Genomic DNA, 16,142 nt, shown 5'->3' with positions numbered 1-16,142 from the left:
CCAAGTGGGAATACCCACAGCAAAAGTGATTTTGCCCAAACCAGTAGAAACTTTTAAAATTTGCTCAGTTTATTCCAGTTCTTCTGTGTTTGGGGGCATGTGGGATGGTGGGGGTGATATGGCATTTGTGTTAACTGGTACAAAATCAGTAGTGAAAGTTAAGCAATTTTTCTACATGCTTTGTCTTCTAAGAGGAATTTCTTAATTGTTTATAGAGCCCTGATTTGCTATCAGTGGAGGAAGAGATATATTCTGTGATCTTTTTCTGGAGATGTCATATGCACCCTCCAAAAATAATAACCTTTTCAGCAGCAGATAATTCATTCACTGTTTCAAAGTATATTCTCAATACCTTGTTTCATTTCTTACTCAGTTATGTAAATAATTCCTTAATCTACTGTTACACTTGCTTATTCATGTATTCATTGAACTGTACTTGGAAATACCTTGTTGAAGAAGTTATTTTATTACTGAGTATAATTGCAGAATAGTACCTATATATTGGGGGATGGAGCAGGAAGTTACTCAAGTTTATTAAAATTTATCAGGAAGTCAGCATAAAACACCCTAAAGATTTTGATTTCCAAAACCAGCTGAGTGCCTCTTCCCCAGAGTCTTGCCAGTTGAAGAAGCAACCAGCCACACTGACGACTGAAAATCTCAGTCAGAGGATCACTATGAGGTGATGGTATATTCTGGCCCCAAACGTGGACAAGAGAATATACTTCTTCCTGTGTCAGGCAGTGCAGGTGAGGAGATGCACAGTGCTGTAGCTCTAGGCTTAGTTCTGTAAATATATGCATGTTTTCTGGTTTTCATGTTGGATCCTCAGTGGGGGAGCCGGGAGGAGGAGGAGAACAGCTGTACATCTGAACTGACTTCTGACAAATCAGCACATTGAGCCTGGACACCATCCTGACTTTCAGAATTTCAGGGGAGAGCAATCAGTCCTGACAAGAGGTCTTTTTAGGACTTTCAGATTGTGTTTATTCTCCCTCTCTCTTATTTCAATTACTTAAACATTTATATAATTTGAAAATTTATTTCAGTGCAGCTATAGACCAGATTCTATATTTTCTTTGCTATGTAGCCCATAACTAAGAAAGTGACAACTTCTTTATTACAGGATGAAAGCATATCCAAGAAATATACTGTCAGTGGTGTGAAGAGGAATGTGGCATGCTGCACTGTTTCTGAGTGTTAATACTTTCATTTATTTTCAAATAGTTTGCAGAGCAGCCGATACCCGGCATGTAGACTGTGCGCCATGACATCAAATTGGACAAATGTCTGAAAGTTTCTGGAATTACTGTACCATTCAAACCCTGTACTGTCACTGTAAGGCAAAAAAAGAAACGTGTGCTATTAAAATTTTTCTTAGAAGAGGCAGTTCACTCGCCCATGCACTGTTTGCACGGAACTTAACTCTGGTAAATTTAGGGTACGTGCTATTCTGCATAGCGGTGAAGCATATCCTTAAGTCTCATTGAAATATAGAAGACAACAGGGATTACAAATCCTTCCTGAGGAGCCAGAACGGAACCCATTAAGGTATTGCAAGTCATGCAATTCAATGGCCCTGAAAGTATAATTTGATTGTAATTCAGAAGGTTACTAAAAGGAAATCCATACTAGGCTGTAAGATAAGCAAAAGCGAGAAGTGTATTTACTATGAGTGGTTAAATGTGAGGTGTGTGAGTCCCTTATCTCTTTTGTCTGCAGTTTATCACCACTGAGGGCAAGTGAAAGGGGAATAATATCTAGTTCACAAGAGAAAATTGGATTAAGCTTTCCCAAAAGTCTTACAGGAGTTACTTCCTTTTCACTCTCCTCTGGTTTAGCCTAACTCCTTCAGGCTGTTTCCACATCTGTGACGGAGAAGGTCTTGGCGTGCGGAAGAGAGGGGAGGATGGCCAGTGCATTCCTTCTTTGTGGAGGAATTTGCCTTTGACTGCTGTGAAAGAATGAGGAGACCTACAAAGTCCTAGCTGAGTGCAGGACTTCTCTTAATGTGGAGCTTTCTTCAGATACCTTTTTGCTGTGCAAACTTATTGCTCTGTAATGGGCGTCTCTTATAGGTGTTTATTAGAATCGTTATTTATTAGAAAAGACCTGGGTGCTCTCATAGCTGTCTTGTGGTTATACTCACTGCCCTTGTCTACAGCTCTAGTTTCTTCAGCTCAGTTTATGCATGTGAAATAGCTAATGAAATACTGGAGTGGACTTGAGGTGGTTGAGTTTATATACTATGATACTGAAATTTTTTTATGTTCTCTCTTTGTTATTGTGTACAATCTTGGCATAAGCCCTTTCTAAAATACACCTAAATGAATGGTAGATGCAAGCGTAACACAGAGCAATGTTCCCTTGGCTGCAGACAAGCATGTGAGGATACTTCATGTGCTGAATGCACAGTCTGCCCAAGGTGAAAGGTACAGGCAGCGACACTGAGAGAGACAACGCAGACACCTGCCATGTACAGGTGAGGGACCAACACTGATAGATAAAAATTACTCAGACAGCGTGATAATACAGAGTACCACATGCTGGTGTTTCCAGTTAACTTTCATTGTATGAATCCTTAACTTTTCCCTTAACTTTCATTGTTGGAATCAAGAGGAAAAAGGTATCCAGTGTCTCTCTGCAGAATCCTACCTGGCTCACTCTGTGACTTGGAAATAGCCCCAGGTTTTCTGTACTGTATTTCTGTGTGAGAAGGGCTTCTGCAGCAGCAGAGTCCAGGGTGGGCTTGGTCCCTCTCTGGCACAGGGGAAGGATGCTGCTGTTTCTGATATGGTGAAATCCAGCCTCTGTCAGCGCCTCCGTTCCACCTGCATTATATTAATTTTAGTAGAAATGATGCAGTCTGGGTGCAAGGTGGTTCTCAATCATATGTATTAGTTTGGGCAGGGTGGGTTGTCCAAGTGAAGGCTGATTATACAGAGGAGATGATTTTGTGCTTCCTAAATAGTTAGTGCCCAGATATGGCAATTTTTTCTTAGCCTTTTTCAACTATATCATAATTTGCTTTACATGCATGTGTGTGAAAAAGAGAATGCACTTAGAGAATATTATATTTTACTATTTCAGTGACAGCTTAATTTAGAAGAAGCGATCATAAATAGACACTCATCACTTTCCAGCTAATACCACGCTGTTTGCAAATGGAATAGGAGAAAATCTCTGCATCTCGAAGGCTCTGACAGGTAACTGCGAGGAAGTTTATAACAGCCCTTGGAGCTGAAATGAAGGGCAGCTTTCCCTGCTTTTTCATTTTGAGGAGGCAGGCACTGACTCTTTCTTGCTCACTAATGGACAGTGCTGATCAGCACAGTGTCTTCCCATTCGTGTTGGACCTTTGATTTTCAAGGACTACATGGTTCTTTTTCTAACAATTTCCTTATTTCTCTCTGGTTACTATTGGAACTGCTGCATCTTCTTTGAGCTCCTGGGCACTATGAGACATCTCCTGGATGTTGAATCTTGTCATTTTTGATAAATCTCTGTGAACCACAGAGCTCAGCTGAAAGTGCACCTCAGCATCCTGAAGTGCCAGTTTAATCTATTTCTAGCATTGGAAAAAAAGAGAGGAAAGCTAAAACCTCACGGCTTTATACCAGTAATAACGATGGGAACGAATTGGCTTTCAGAAAATAATTTAATCCCTGGAGTATTGGAGATGGCTTTTGAGCATCATGTTTAACAGAGCCTGAGGTAGGGGAAGTGTCCTGTAGCTGTGGCTTGTATTAAAAAAACCCAAAACATTTTTCTTCTAAAAGTTCATTAAACTGCAGTTTTATTTTACTGTTTTTCAGACTGAAACTGCAAGTGGAACAACCTTCTCTTGGAAATCCTGAGTATTGTTTTTGCCTTAGCATTGTCAGATAACTTCTTGTGTATGTGCCCTTCGTATCCTGTTATCTGAGCTTCTCATCTGGAGGGATGGAGTATTAATCATGGTGGTGGGGAGGCCAGTGGCAGTTCTTTTTAAGAGATGATTGATTACTCACTAGTAGAGCTAGAGGAAGCTTTTAAAGACAAAAATGGGTGCTGGCTACGTATTTGCCATTGGAAAGCCAGCAAAATTAGGTCTCTATGTCTTAGTCTTTGAAATTTCCCTCTGGATTCACCAGGGTAAGAGGACAAATTTCACTACTGTTTTCATAATTCCATCTGGGTTAAGACAGTCCTTACTGCAGCAGTTGCCATCAAATTAAATGTCAGACAAATGCCAGGGAAGATGAGAATTGAAATTCAGATGCCACGTCTGCCTGGTTCCCAGGATCAGACAGAGTTTATTTCCTCACAGGTGTTGATCAGCAGCTTTCCTGGCTCTGGACAGGTTCCAGCTCTCCATGAGGCCTTGGATGGAGTTCCTGGATGTCACCATGGGCTGATGTGGACAGGTCTGTAGTTGTGTGTCCGCAGGAAAAGAGTAAAACCCATCCTGCTTCAGTGTCCTCTCTTTCTCAGGCCAGCAAAATTCATACTTATTATAGGCTGCTTAAGGTGTTCCTGGACAAGCCCCTTCTCTTCACACATTTTTGCTTGTGGATTCCCTCTGTGCCTGGACATCTCTTTTTTGTGTTTTTTGGAATCACTGGTTCAAATTAAAACTGTTCAGTATGATGTCTTGTCAAGATTCACGTCCTTCAAAACAGCAGTCCTGTTTTAATTTTGGGTTGCTTTAGGTTTCTCTTCAAATACCATTAATTATCTAGAAAATCTGCAAGTGTATCTATAAATATATAGAGTACACAGAGGTACATGTAAATGTGTATCGGTAAATATTTTGAGTCCAGATATTAGGAATGAATAGGATGACCACCTGTTTAGCATTCAAGTTCATCTATCTAAACTACCGTTTTCGTTTGTACTGTGGCTGGGACTTATAAATCAATGCCCACAAAATAAAACTGCTTTGTCTAATAATCCTTTGTGCCAGGGTTATCAATAGTTCATTAGTCTTGCTTTGCATCTGTCAATGAAAGGTGCAGTTGAGAAGGAGAGAGCTCACAGAAAGAAGTATATTCTGTATGGGAAGGAGATGTCTTCCACTTTGGCCACCCTTTCTCTCCTTTCGACTGTAGGCTGCCTGGTGTGGTTGCACTGTACACACAGCTTTTTTTCTCTTGAAACAGCTTGGAGGATGGGATATGGTTTCATTTATTCCTGAAGAGCCCAAAAGGGCTCTCGAGTCTCTGAGCTACATGAAAATGCATGTGTGAGAAACTTCCACAATGGGATCAATAATTATTTCAGCTGTCCTTTGGGTTTTGCCACTCATCCAAAAGGCACTTGTACAAAGGCAAGTTGTCCCTTCCTGGCTAGAAATCAGTGTGCCTCTGACCAAGGTGACAGCATCGTACATGCTGACTAATGAGTGTCCCTTCCTGGGCTATCTAGGTGCTCCTCACTCATTATCCCGGTTTATGTAGCTTGACATGAGAGGTTGGATGTTGCCTCAGCAAGGTGGCATGCCTCAGGTTGATGATATTTTACTCACATAATTTGCCAAGTTCATCTTAGCAGCATTTTGTGATCTGGTTCCTCTCAATTGTGTCACTAAACTCTTCTCAATGTGCCAGAGACAATATATGTAGCACTTCTGTTGGTCAAAGATGACCAAACAAAACTTCAGCACACCCTTGGTAGTTTCAGCTTTTTATCAAGTAATTAGAGCTCTGCATAGTGTGACTAGGAGGTTAATAAATAAATAGTGTCATTAATTGGATATCACATAATTAGTTGATGGCTCCTGGGATGCCACTTGATTGCTTTCACCACAATCATTATATAGTTACAACAAGTTTTACTAATGATCAACATGCAATAGTTTCAAAATTTATCAAACCAGTAGATGTTGAGTGGTGGAGCAAAACATCGGCATCACCAGGGTGTTTGGAGGTCCTGGCCTCTGCAGCCGCAGTCTACAGGACAGGAGCCTTGGCTGATTGTACTTGGTTGGGTATAAATGGGATTTCTGGTCATGGAGGGACTTCTCATAGTCTTGGAGGTTGAGCTAGGAGGTGCAGTAGCACAGTTGTGCCCATCATCCTGCAGCTGGGAAACCTCTGCAGGCTGGAGCTGGGTACATAGCTGGAGTCTGGAGCTGTACCATGACCCTACGGTTAGGGAACGTGTCAGTTCAGCACATCTAAGATAGGCAAAGAGTTTATGTAGCCCCATAAAGTGACTGCAAAGACCTCAAAGGATATATAGAGTTTATTCTGGAAAAAGTGAGACAAAACCCTCTGGCCTTCTGATACGCTAGAAACAAGTTTTTGAACATAAATGTACCATGTTAAGTAGACCCAGTGAAAACTTGTGACTGAAAAACTATTTTGTCAGCATATTATTTCAATCAATGGATCACAAAAACATTTTGATTTCTTCAGATTTCCCTGTTAGAAAAACATCAATCACGGTTTTGAGTAATTCTAGTGCAAGAAAATACTTCTTCCAATTTATTTTATTTCTTTTTCCTTTTTGCACAGGAAAAACAACAGAAGATTGAAAAGTTATAATGTCTTCAGAATATAAAAACATTTTCTCATATCCTTTGTTTCACAATGTACTGCTGAAAATGACAAATGAAAAAAAATTGCAAATTGAAAAAAATTAAATTATTTTGAAATTTTTCACAAGATATGTGTGCCTTTTTTGAAAAGTCACTTTTACTCATATGTAAGTTAGATAAGTGATCTGATATTGCTAGGCTACAGTTGAACAAAAAAGATTTGTGCATAAAGGACTGAGTGATTTTAAACTTCTTATGTTATAGTATTTTTTATCAATATTTTATCATAAGAAGTCGGCGCAGTGACTTTGAGTCTCGCTTTGCTGGTGCAGGTAAGCTGTCTCTCTGTTCAAGTGTCATTCTTCAGTGGTTTTCTCTGCTGATAAAAGTTGGCAAGGGGAGTGAAAAGGGACAACTGCTTATAGCTATCTAGAAGAACAAGGAGAGAATGAAAGAATTGTAGTTGTTTTTGAAACGACGTCTTTTCCCTTCTGGCTGCAGGAGTCTCTGCCAGCCCTAAGTGTGTGTCCTGCATGTTGTGCACCCACCGAGTCTGAGATGCCGAGATGCATCACCCTGGGCAGGTGTTGCCCGCGACCACCTTCTCCTGCGATTGCCTACTTTGGATGTTGCAGAGCAAAAAGTAGTTCCATTAGCAGGTGATGCTCTGGGCTTATGAGGAATGCTTGGAAATCTGTATTCATGAGAGTTAATGGTCGGCAATTTCTAAGCTTTCCTCTGCTCCAGGCCAAATGCAGATGTTATTCAGAAAGATTATCCAGCAGAGTCAGCTTAAACTTTGCTTTCCTCAACTATCCTAGACTTTTTTTAGTAAAAACTCTCCAGTGTCCTCCCACCACCAGTACTGTCTCCAGAGCTGCAGCATAGGGCCATGTGGTTGGCTGACAGCAACTGCAGCAACAGGCAAGACTAAGCAATGGGAAAACAGGACAGTTAGAAGGTGAGAGGATATTTGGCACATTTACCCACTGTCTGCTCCTTGTGAAGCTCCTCCAAAGCCTGACTGCAGCTCTGACTGTCACACGGTGTTTGAAGACCCGATCCAAGAAATGACTCAGGGCCCATCTGTGTTGCCAGATAACTTCATTCTGTTGTTTGCTCCTGGTCTTCGCCGTCTGACTGTCCATGCTAAGATGCTGTTTTGAAACGAGCCAGCTAGTTCCCTCCAAGAGGAAGCTCTCCAGGGCTGCTGCCATGGATGCAATGCATATTCTCATCCTCATGCTGTCTCACGGCTCCCGTGAGCTGTGAAACATCCCTGGTATCAGCTCAGCTATCTGGGACCGACGTCACCGTTCTGCCCTAGGATTGCTGGTCGGGTCCCAGCGGGTGTGAGTGCAGATGAGGCCATCTCATGCAGGAGGGAAATAGTCCTGAGCCATGCCCTTAAATCCCGTAGGCCAAAGAGGGAGGAAATTGTTCAGGGTTGGACTGATGAGTGTGCAGTGGGGGTGGTTTGCTCTGACTATGCGGCCCATTGCAGCGAGTTGCCTTAGTTGTGAGTAACACATGGGTTTAGTAATAATTTAAAATTTACAGCTACTGTGACAGTGACTTTGTATGGGAATCCATAGCTATATTACTTTTTTCTAGCTTTATCAACAAATATAGCCTTTCTTAACAGCCTTCCTACCCTTTTGCCTTGCGATTTATTTTTGAATGTGTTATAAATAGCCAGTGGTCTAGATTGGGTCAGTTCCCTAGGGAAATAAGTGTATGCCACTTATATATTAGAGGTTAAATTCTTCCCTGCCATATGCTCACTGAGTACAGCATTAGGAGAGGTGTAAGGCAGGAAAGAATTTGATACTGTGTACAGAAAGTAATTTAAAGAATTACAGAAATTGCATTTTTAGAAACCTTGTTATAAGGTCTATTCATTTTGTCAAATGACCAGTAATTAATTTTACAGAAGATGTTAAAGAGTGTAAACTCTAAACTCTCTGCTCTGACTTGGACTTTGACATTAAAAGTACAAGACCTGAGTGTAGTGGGCTTTCAAAGGTACACTCAGTGTTGGCTGAGTGACATGTTGTGGTGAAAGAGGTGGCAGGATGGAGGAGAGAACTGTGTGCTTCCCTTAAACCAGGCAGCGAAGGAGCTGCTGCCAAGCATAGCACAAGCTGATTTCTTTTATCAGAAGCTGGCCAGCGTGCCTTGCTGGTGTGGCACCTGTCTTTTTATGCCTCTAGTCCTCCAAAGGTTACAAAGATGGATTCTTCCTACAGGGTGGAAGACAAAGTATGAGGGATGCGTGTAATTATATGGCAATTCGTCTGTTTTTTTCCAGAAATGCTAACTGACAGCTAGTCATCCGGCACAAGCCACTGTGTTTCTTCTTCTCTGCCATCTGCTGTGTTTGCCCTCTTCCCTGCCTACTCATGGTAGAATTGTCCTTTTCTCAATCCTGCTAAGATTCCTGGACAGCTGAACACCATTGTGCCACTGCTGGACCAGCATCACTGGCTGTTGGGATGTGACCTGGAGGAGATGGGTATAAACGCTGACTCCCTGCAGGTTACCCACCCACTGACACTTTGGTTTAGCTCCTCACTCAGAAATCTCTCTTGATTCTAATAAAGAAACCAAAACAAAGTGAGGTTTGAAGAAACTGTAATCTGTCTCATGCATGGGTGAAACAAAATCCTTCTCATTTGCTGTGGGAATTGTACTCCAAAATTTACAGCAGAAAATTCATACTGATGATATATGTAATGTAAAATATTCCTTTCCATAATGAAAAATTTTAATATAGGTGAAAAAACCTTCAATCTATTTTGACCCAATGGAAGGTCAAAAGAAAAGTCTGACTTCACACTGCCTTTTTTTTTGGAAGGATGCTATTCTTACTTTGGTTTAACAATCCAGCATAGAAGAAAACAGCCTGACTTGAGCCAAAGAGAAGAGCAGAGTGAGTGAATAATGACAGCACAAATCAGCAGTAAAGAAGCAGTCTGCTGCAGCACCTGTACAGAAAGCCCGAGGCCAGCGAGGAAAGTGGCAGAAAGATTGCAGTGGGAAATGGCGTGGGGAGCACCATATGCACCGTGCACTGAACGGCTGAGAGCAGCACTTTAAGCTAGCCGAAAGATGGGGGAAATGTCTCTGTCCTTGAGTAAGGGCAAAGAGAGGAATTTTTGGAGACGGACAATTCAAGACCATACTCCTAATGTTAGGAAAGTGCAGGTTTGCTTTTATTTAAGCTACAGTGTGTTGATGCTAATGAGGCACTGTGGGTGTTCACAGGGATGCAGTGTGCAGACAGGAACCTAGTATGGCTGTTGGGTATTTCTTTAGATGAGAAATGAGTATTGATATGGTTGCATGAAGTTTACAATACAAGCAATCCATTAGTCAATCCAGTAAATTAACCACTTTGAATGCAAATTAGGGAGAGAGCTGCTGTTTTGCTTTGTTTGCCGTACTCTTGTTTTAGGTAGGGTTTGTTGCAGAAATTGTTTAAAGTGGGAATATGGTTGACTATTCTCAAAATAGACTCCGCTATTACTATTAGGTTGTTTACAATTAATGGAATGCTAGATTTTTCTACTAGATGTATTTTCTTCCTAATTTTGAATTTCCCTAATCTGCAGAGTCTGTTCCACTTGGGATAAAAGAGAAGAAAGTGTATTGTGTGAAATCAATACAGGTCATTAAAGCCATTGCACAGGATGCAAGGTTAAGGTTCCTTCACCAAATCAGGCAGACAGTATGTTACTGTCTTTTCTGTGGGGTTTTTCCCTACTTTTCATTTTAAATGAATAGTACTGGAAGCTGAAGGATGGGCCACTTACCTTCACTTGTTTTGGTACCTAAGGGAGGGGGAGGATTCGTGGCAGAGGGTCCCAGAGATGTTGAACAGATAACGCCCTGGGCAGAGATGGCAGCTTTCCAGGATTTCAGTCTGGATGAACTTGCTTCCTCCTTCAGGTCTCTTCCTTTAATAAGAACATGAAAAGAGATCTTTTGAATGACCTAGGTGTTTGGTTTCTGTTTTGGCTTTGCCAGTATATTGTGTTGTGAGCTTAGAGCTGAAAATCAGTGTGAGTTTGCTGCTGACATCAGTGGGGGTGGGAAGCAGCCAGGTCCCCCTGACATTAATGGCATTGGCATTCCAAAGCCAGGCAGGATGTGAGGGCTCAGCTGGAAAAGCTCTACCAGAGTCTCACGGCTTTACAATCTATTTACAGATGCTGCAAGATGTTTTTCATAGATTCCTTTTCTTCTTACCTAAATGTGGACACACACAGATCAATCAATGAAGCTTGAAAATCTTCCTGGTTCTTAAATGAACATTCTGCTACATTAGTCCTTTTATGTGTTTTGCACAGAATGAGCCAACACTAAGGAAGTACCTTATTGTGGATGATCAGAAACACCTTCTTTCCCCTTGTTTTTCAAAAGGCAGTGCACATAAACTGAATGATGTCTGTACACAGAGTTGTCATTTTCCGTATATAACCACGGTGTCAGGCAGCTCATTATTTCATCATGTTTAGGAGAAAAATCAGTGTCAACAACCAAGGCTTGTGACTGTCATTGGTTTTGTTAAAAGCCAAAGTGTTTGATCTTTTGAGGAATGAAAAAAACCCAGCTCCTGTATTTTTTAAAATACTTTGCGCTTGGTCTTATCTAAAAGCATCAAAAAGTGAAAAATCTAATGTGACATTATACGTTCTAGTGGCCCCTAATAGCCAGTCACTCCACCAATTTTTCTAACTTTATCTTTAATCTACTACTCCCAAACTAATTAAAGACTGAATGCCTTTGGACTGATTTTCATTTTGTCTTGAGTTATTGTGACATCTTTACTACAAATTCTTTTTCAGTCTAATTAAATTCCTGCAGCATAAATGTCATTATTAATATCATCACCTTTGGTAGACTAACTTTGCCTTGGTCTCCTGATAACTGTGTGTTGTAGACTAACTCCCTTTCTTCCTGGTTAATATTTGAAAAGTTTGGCTTGAAGTAAGAACATCTCGAGGCTTAGCATAGACAGAATCCATTAATATAAATATATTAATTCAAATTGATAGGGTTTTATTAAAAAATCCAATAGTTACGCTATGATATTAGTTTTCAGAAGAATATTTCAAAACTCATTTAAAACTTTTCTTTTTATCTTCAAAAATCATTCCTGGATGCTAAGAATTCTAATAATTTAAGGATTAGAAGTAATTCCCACTTATATGGCAAAAATTTCCGATCAAATCATTAATGCAGGTGGAAGGGAGACTCACAAAAAGAATTTATGTGGGACAGCAGAGGACTGTGAAAAATGAGTATTTGTTTCCTCAACCCAAAAGAAGCTTTTCTGCAGGTTCTCTGCAGAGGACAGGACACCGTCCCAGGAATTGGGGGGAGCTCAACATAGGACGAGTAGGTGAGTCCTTTTGTCCTTAGCAGGTAAATATGAAAAAGAACTGCCATGAAAAAAAGAACTGATACGAAAATTTCATGATCTATCCATTAGTTGGGCTAGCGTTGTCTTGATAACTTTTTGTTAATCATGAATTTAATAATGATCTTCTTAGCTCTCAATCCATCAATCAGTAATACAGCAATTTTCTGAAGGGCACAGGTAACAGTGAATTACCTTTTGTGGGAGGTGTATTAGGAGTAAATCAACAAATTGATTCCTAGTCTAAAAAACTGATTAATTTATTAAGGTGAGGTTTTGATCGTTGATCTCAAAGTTTTGATGAGCATTAGTGGTATTAGAATTGCAAGTCCAGACATCTATAACAATCTATTAAGTTAATAGGCAGTGAGAGTTTGAGATTGATTGCTGTAATCACAGCATGAAAGCCAAAATTTGTTTTGTAGATATAGATAAACGGGTCAGATTCTGGCACAAAATCTGTCTGATTAAATTCTGATGAACTAAAAAGGAGAATACAATGCTATTCAAAAAGGGTGAGACTCTTAAAATTTGACTCCAATAAAAGAGTCCTAAATTCTTCTTCACAAGCCCATATGAGTTTAGGCAAGCCTAAATAAGTATAGAAAGTATGCTTATTTAAGTATCAGTATAAGTATATAAGTACATAACTTTGTAATGGCTCTACAGCACAACCTACATCAGCCCCTTGGGAAGCCACGATGTGCAGTAGCATCACAGTCTGTATTGGAATGATATAATGAATGAGGTCTCTAATCTTCGAATGGAAGCAGACAGAAGTAGAAGGCTTGCTGCTGCTGGGAAATCCTCCTTCACACCCTGTATCTGTGGCAGCAAACCTCTGCCGACCCAGGGGTGCTTGGGGGGTTCGGCTGGTGTTGTGGGCAGAGGCTGTGCCTGCTAAGCAGCCCAGTAATGGGTGGCCAAAAGCTCGCTGAAGACTGATTAAATTGCTAAGTTAATATATTGAAGAAAGTGCACTTTAATAATTAAATTGCTCCAATGCAATCACTACATTTGACTATTTTTCTCTTTGCCCTCTTGCTTATATGTTGACTATCCTTGAAGAAGTCCCTGCTTCCAGAGCTTCCTTGGTGCTCCCTGAATTTTACAGGTTAGCCCCTGATGCCATTCCTTTCCCTGTCATCATGAGACTCAGAGGGTGTCTCACGTGCATTCAAAAGCCTGGTCCTGAGCTGTCAGGTGAGGCTGACGGTCCCAACACATGCCCTCAGCTCTGAAATCCTCTGGTCCAATTTTAAACATGGTGCAGTGGCTTATCTGCTAAATAAAATCTAAATGAGAAATGTTGATACTTAATGAAATATAAGTTTGGGGATTTCACATAAGAAAGCTGCTGTCACTGCTTTAATTTATTAGGGGAGAGTTATGTGCAGATGGTATATACAGAGTTATGTCCTGACTGTACTCCAAAGTAAGTTGATTTGTAGTTTAATGACTTTTATCAAAATGAAATAAGCATTTGATCTTTGGATTTGATCTGGCTATATCTGCAGCTGCTACACCACTACAGCAATTACTTCCAAACTGGGCTTTTTGCCCAGGCAAATGGAGTTTGTCCTTGTTTCATGTCTCACTGACTGTCCTGATAATACACACTGTGGTACTGTAGGTTTTTTCTTCCTCTAAATTTGATAGGTGTGAAAGTAAGAGAGTAATTCCCCTTTTTAGTATCAATGTTGTTTTATTATAATACATTCGCTACCACTGGTTAATTTTATCTTGAAGCTGCTCCTATCTAAAATTTAGTATAAGAATGTGTAACTTTCTCCACATAATCCTGCTATGCCCTTTTTACAGAGAACCAAGAATTTAATTTATGAATTCTAAATCTGGGAACCCTCGTGGTAATCTTCACATCTGTCTGTGTAGTTTAAGGATGAAGTTGTAGCAATACATTGTACACTCAATGCTGGACTAAAACCACTCCTAATGTATTTCCATGGAAGGCAGTAGAGTTATACGAGAAGTAAATTTACCCCCTCGTATCCGTCTCTGAAAGACTGCTCTTTTTCACTACCAGCTAATTAATTGCTTACAGAATGAAATTGTAGTGTCTTAAGATTAGCAGTTCTTTTTCCAGGACAATACTTCTTTCTTTATGTACTGTTCAGGACAAGATTCCCCCAAGTTCAGCTCCAAAAGCTCCTGGTGAGAGATCATCATTAAGATTAACAGTTCTTAGGGCTTGCTGCTGCCAGCTGTGACTTTCATGAGTAGTCCCAGCTCATGCCAGCTGCATTTCTGGCCAGAGTGTAGAAGACAGCAGCTAATTCAATGGCTTGCAGCCAGCTCACCTGGGTGAGGACTAAGGGGAGAAAGCTGCTGGTTTGCAGGATGCAGTGTGTTCTCTGAATAAGGCGGTGCTGGATGAGGATGCTCTGGAAACAACCTAGGTTTGCAGCAAACAGATCTGAAGGCTGCAGATCCACAATGGCAAGGAGATGCAGTTGCAAAGAATTACAAAACGGTTTCAAGATTTTTGTTCTCCCCTTGTTTACAGTCATGCTGGGAGAAAGCGTGCTGTGCTTTTTATGGCTGGAAGATAGATTTTAAATTGGTTTTTTTGGCAGGATATTTCTTAGAGATATGTGATAAAAATGAAAATAACTGGAACATGACTGGTGAATGAGTTGTCTGTAGATTTGCAATCCTACCAGAAACTCCATGAGAACACGGTTCATCATGAGAGCTCTGGAAGGTTTTTCCTGTGCCAGGGCTGCTGCTGTGTCTTTAGCAAATCAAACTACTTGCACAGTACTTGCTTCTTAATCCAGGAAAATTAAAACCACCAGTGATAGCTGTATTGTCTAGCCATCTGCTCTCCCAGGTGCTCCCACGCCTGATCAGAGATGAAGTGATGTGACCTAGAATCCTACTGCATATCTGGGATCATTCCCAGCACAGTCCCAAGCTTCAATCTTCTGCATGACATCAGATGAAGTAAACATCAAGATTTGATGCGAGAGCATATGTCCATTGCATAATTCATTAGAGTTCTTCTCTGGAACTATTTTTAGATATATTTCAGAATTAGAGGGTGAGGATTATGCAGGAAAAAAAAGAGAAGAAAATTATGGGGGTTCTCAGAACCATGTCTAGGTACTTCTGGGACTGAAGGCAAATTTGGCCATTCAGCTCTGTGTGGTTTTTAAATAATTATTGCCGTCTTGGACAGTTCCACAGTCCTTCATGGCAGCTTGGCTGTGAGATGGTGTAAATCCGCTAGTGGCACAGGAAACCTGCTCCTTTTTTACTTACCACTGCTGCCAAAAGCCCTGTCAGGTCAGACAACATAATTCTTCCCTCACACCAACTTCAGAGCTGTATCACTCCATTGCCTTGAGTGTGATTGTTCCTGATTTCCAAACAGGAGGCAACATTCAAAACTATTTACCTTCTGTTTTACAATGTATCTAACACCAAGTGTTGGTAGGATGTAGCAGGCAGAGTAGATGGTTAGCCTGCCCAGGCTGTGCAAAATGCCTCGTAACTGCAAATCATTGCAGCGATTACAGCTTGTTCTCTTGTGTCAGCAAGAAAATGTGAAATGCATTCAGCTTCTGTGGGACACCTGGGATGTTCCTGTGTTCTTAAATGCAGGCAGTGCATGCCCCTTTTTCCTTGCCTCATTTCACCTGACACATGCAGGGTGAGTGGTTTTGCTGTGAGAAAGTATATATAAAAAAAACCAACAAACCAACAAACCTAAAACAACAAAAACCCCCAACCCCAAAACCATATTGTACAGTATAAGTCACTGAAAAGAAATGGAAGGAGGAGCTATTTTGAGGACTTTTATATCTTCCTTATTGCTAGGAGACCGCTTCCCATGCGTGTGGTGCTCTTCAGGCTCTCAGCAGCTGCCTCATTTCTACAGCAGCGCTGAGGGCAATTTACAGAGCAGCTTTGTACGAGAGAAGGAGAAGCAAACTTGGATGGAAGCTGATTTTCATTTTTCAGTCTTTCTGAGACAAAGGCAAAAGTACACGAGGGACAACTGCAGGTGCCAAGGAGAGTGTCATGTCTGGAATGTCAGGAATCTCGGGCTGACCTCGGTCCGTTACTCAGGTTTCAGGACAGCCATGGCTTGCTCTCTGCAAAGAGTGGTGTGATTATGTAATTTACCACATTTGGCTTAAATTTGTAGTGCTAGGGAAGCCACTATTGCAAAAA

The 16,142-nt window shown here is 40.9% G+C and overlaps 1 long non-coding RNA gene across 2 annotated transcripts; it reads left to right on the top strand.

Moving 5' to 3' along the window:
• The first annotated feature begins 637 nt into the window (after window positions 1-637).
• On the top strand, window positions 638-6,579 carry LOC141964292 (uncharacterized). 2 transcript variants are annotated; one of them, XR_012634301.1, is made up of 5 exons: window positions 638-749; window positions 3,091-3,206; window positions 3,816-3,896; window positions 4,310-4,406; window positions 6,498-6,579. It is a non-coding gene; the product is annotated as an uncharacterized LOC141964292 (long non-coding RNA). The 2 variants fall into 2 exon arrangements; XR_012634302.1 differs by lacking the exon at window positions 638-749 and adding an exon at window positions 2,202-2,482.
• Window positions 6,580-16,142: the final 9,563 nt, after the last annotated feature.

The sequence above is a fragment of the Athene noctua genome, chromosome 10 (genome assembly GCF_965140245.1).
Source record: "Athene noctua chromosome 10, bAthNoc1.hap1.1, whole genome shotgun sequence".
NCBI classification, from domain to species: Eukaryota; Metazoa; Chordata; class Aves; order Strigiformes; family Strigidae; genus Athene; species Athene noctua.
Note: the sequence above shows the minus strand (reverse complement) of the source record. Positions and strands in the feature narration are given on the sequence as shown.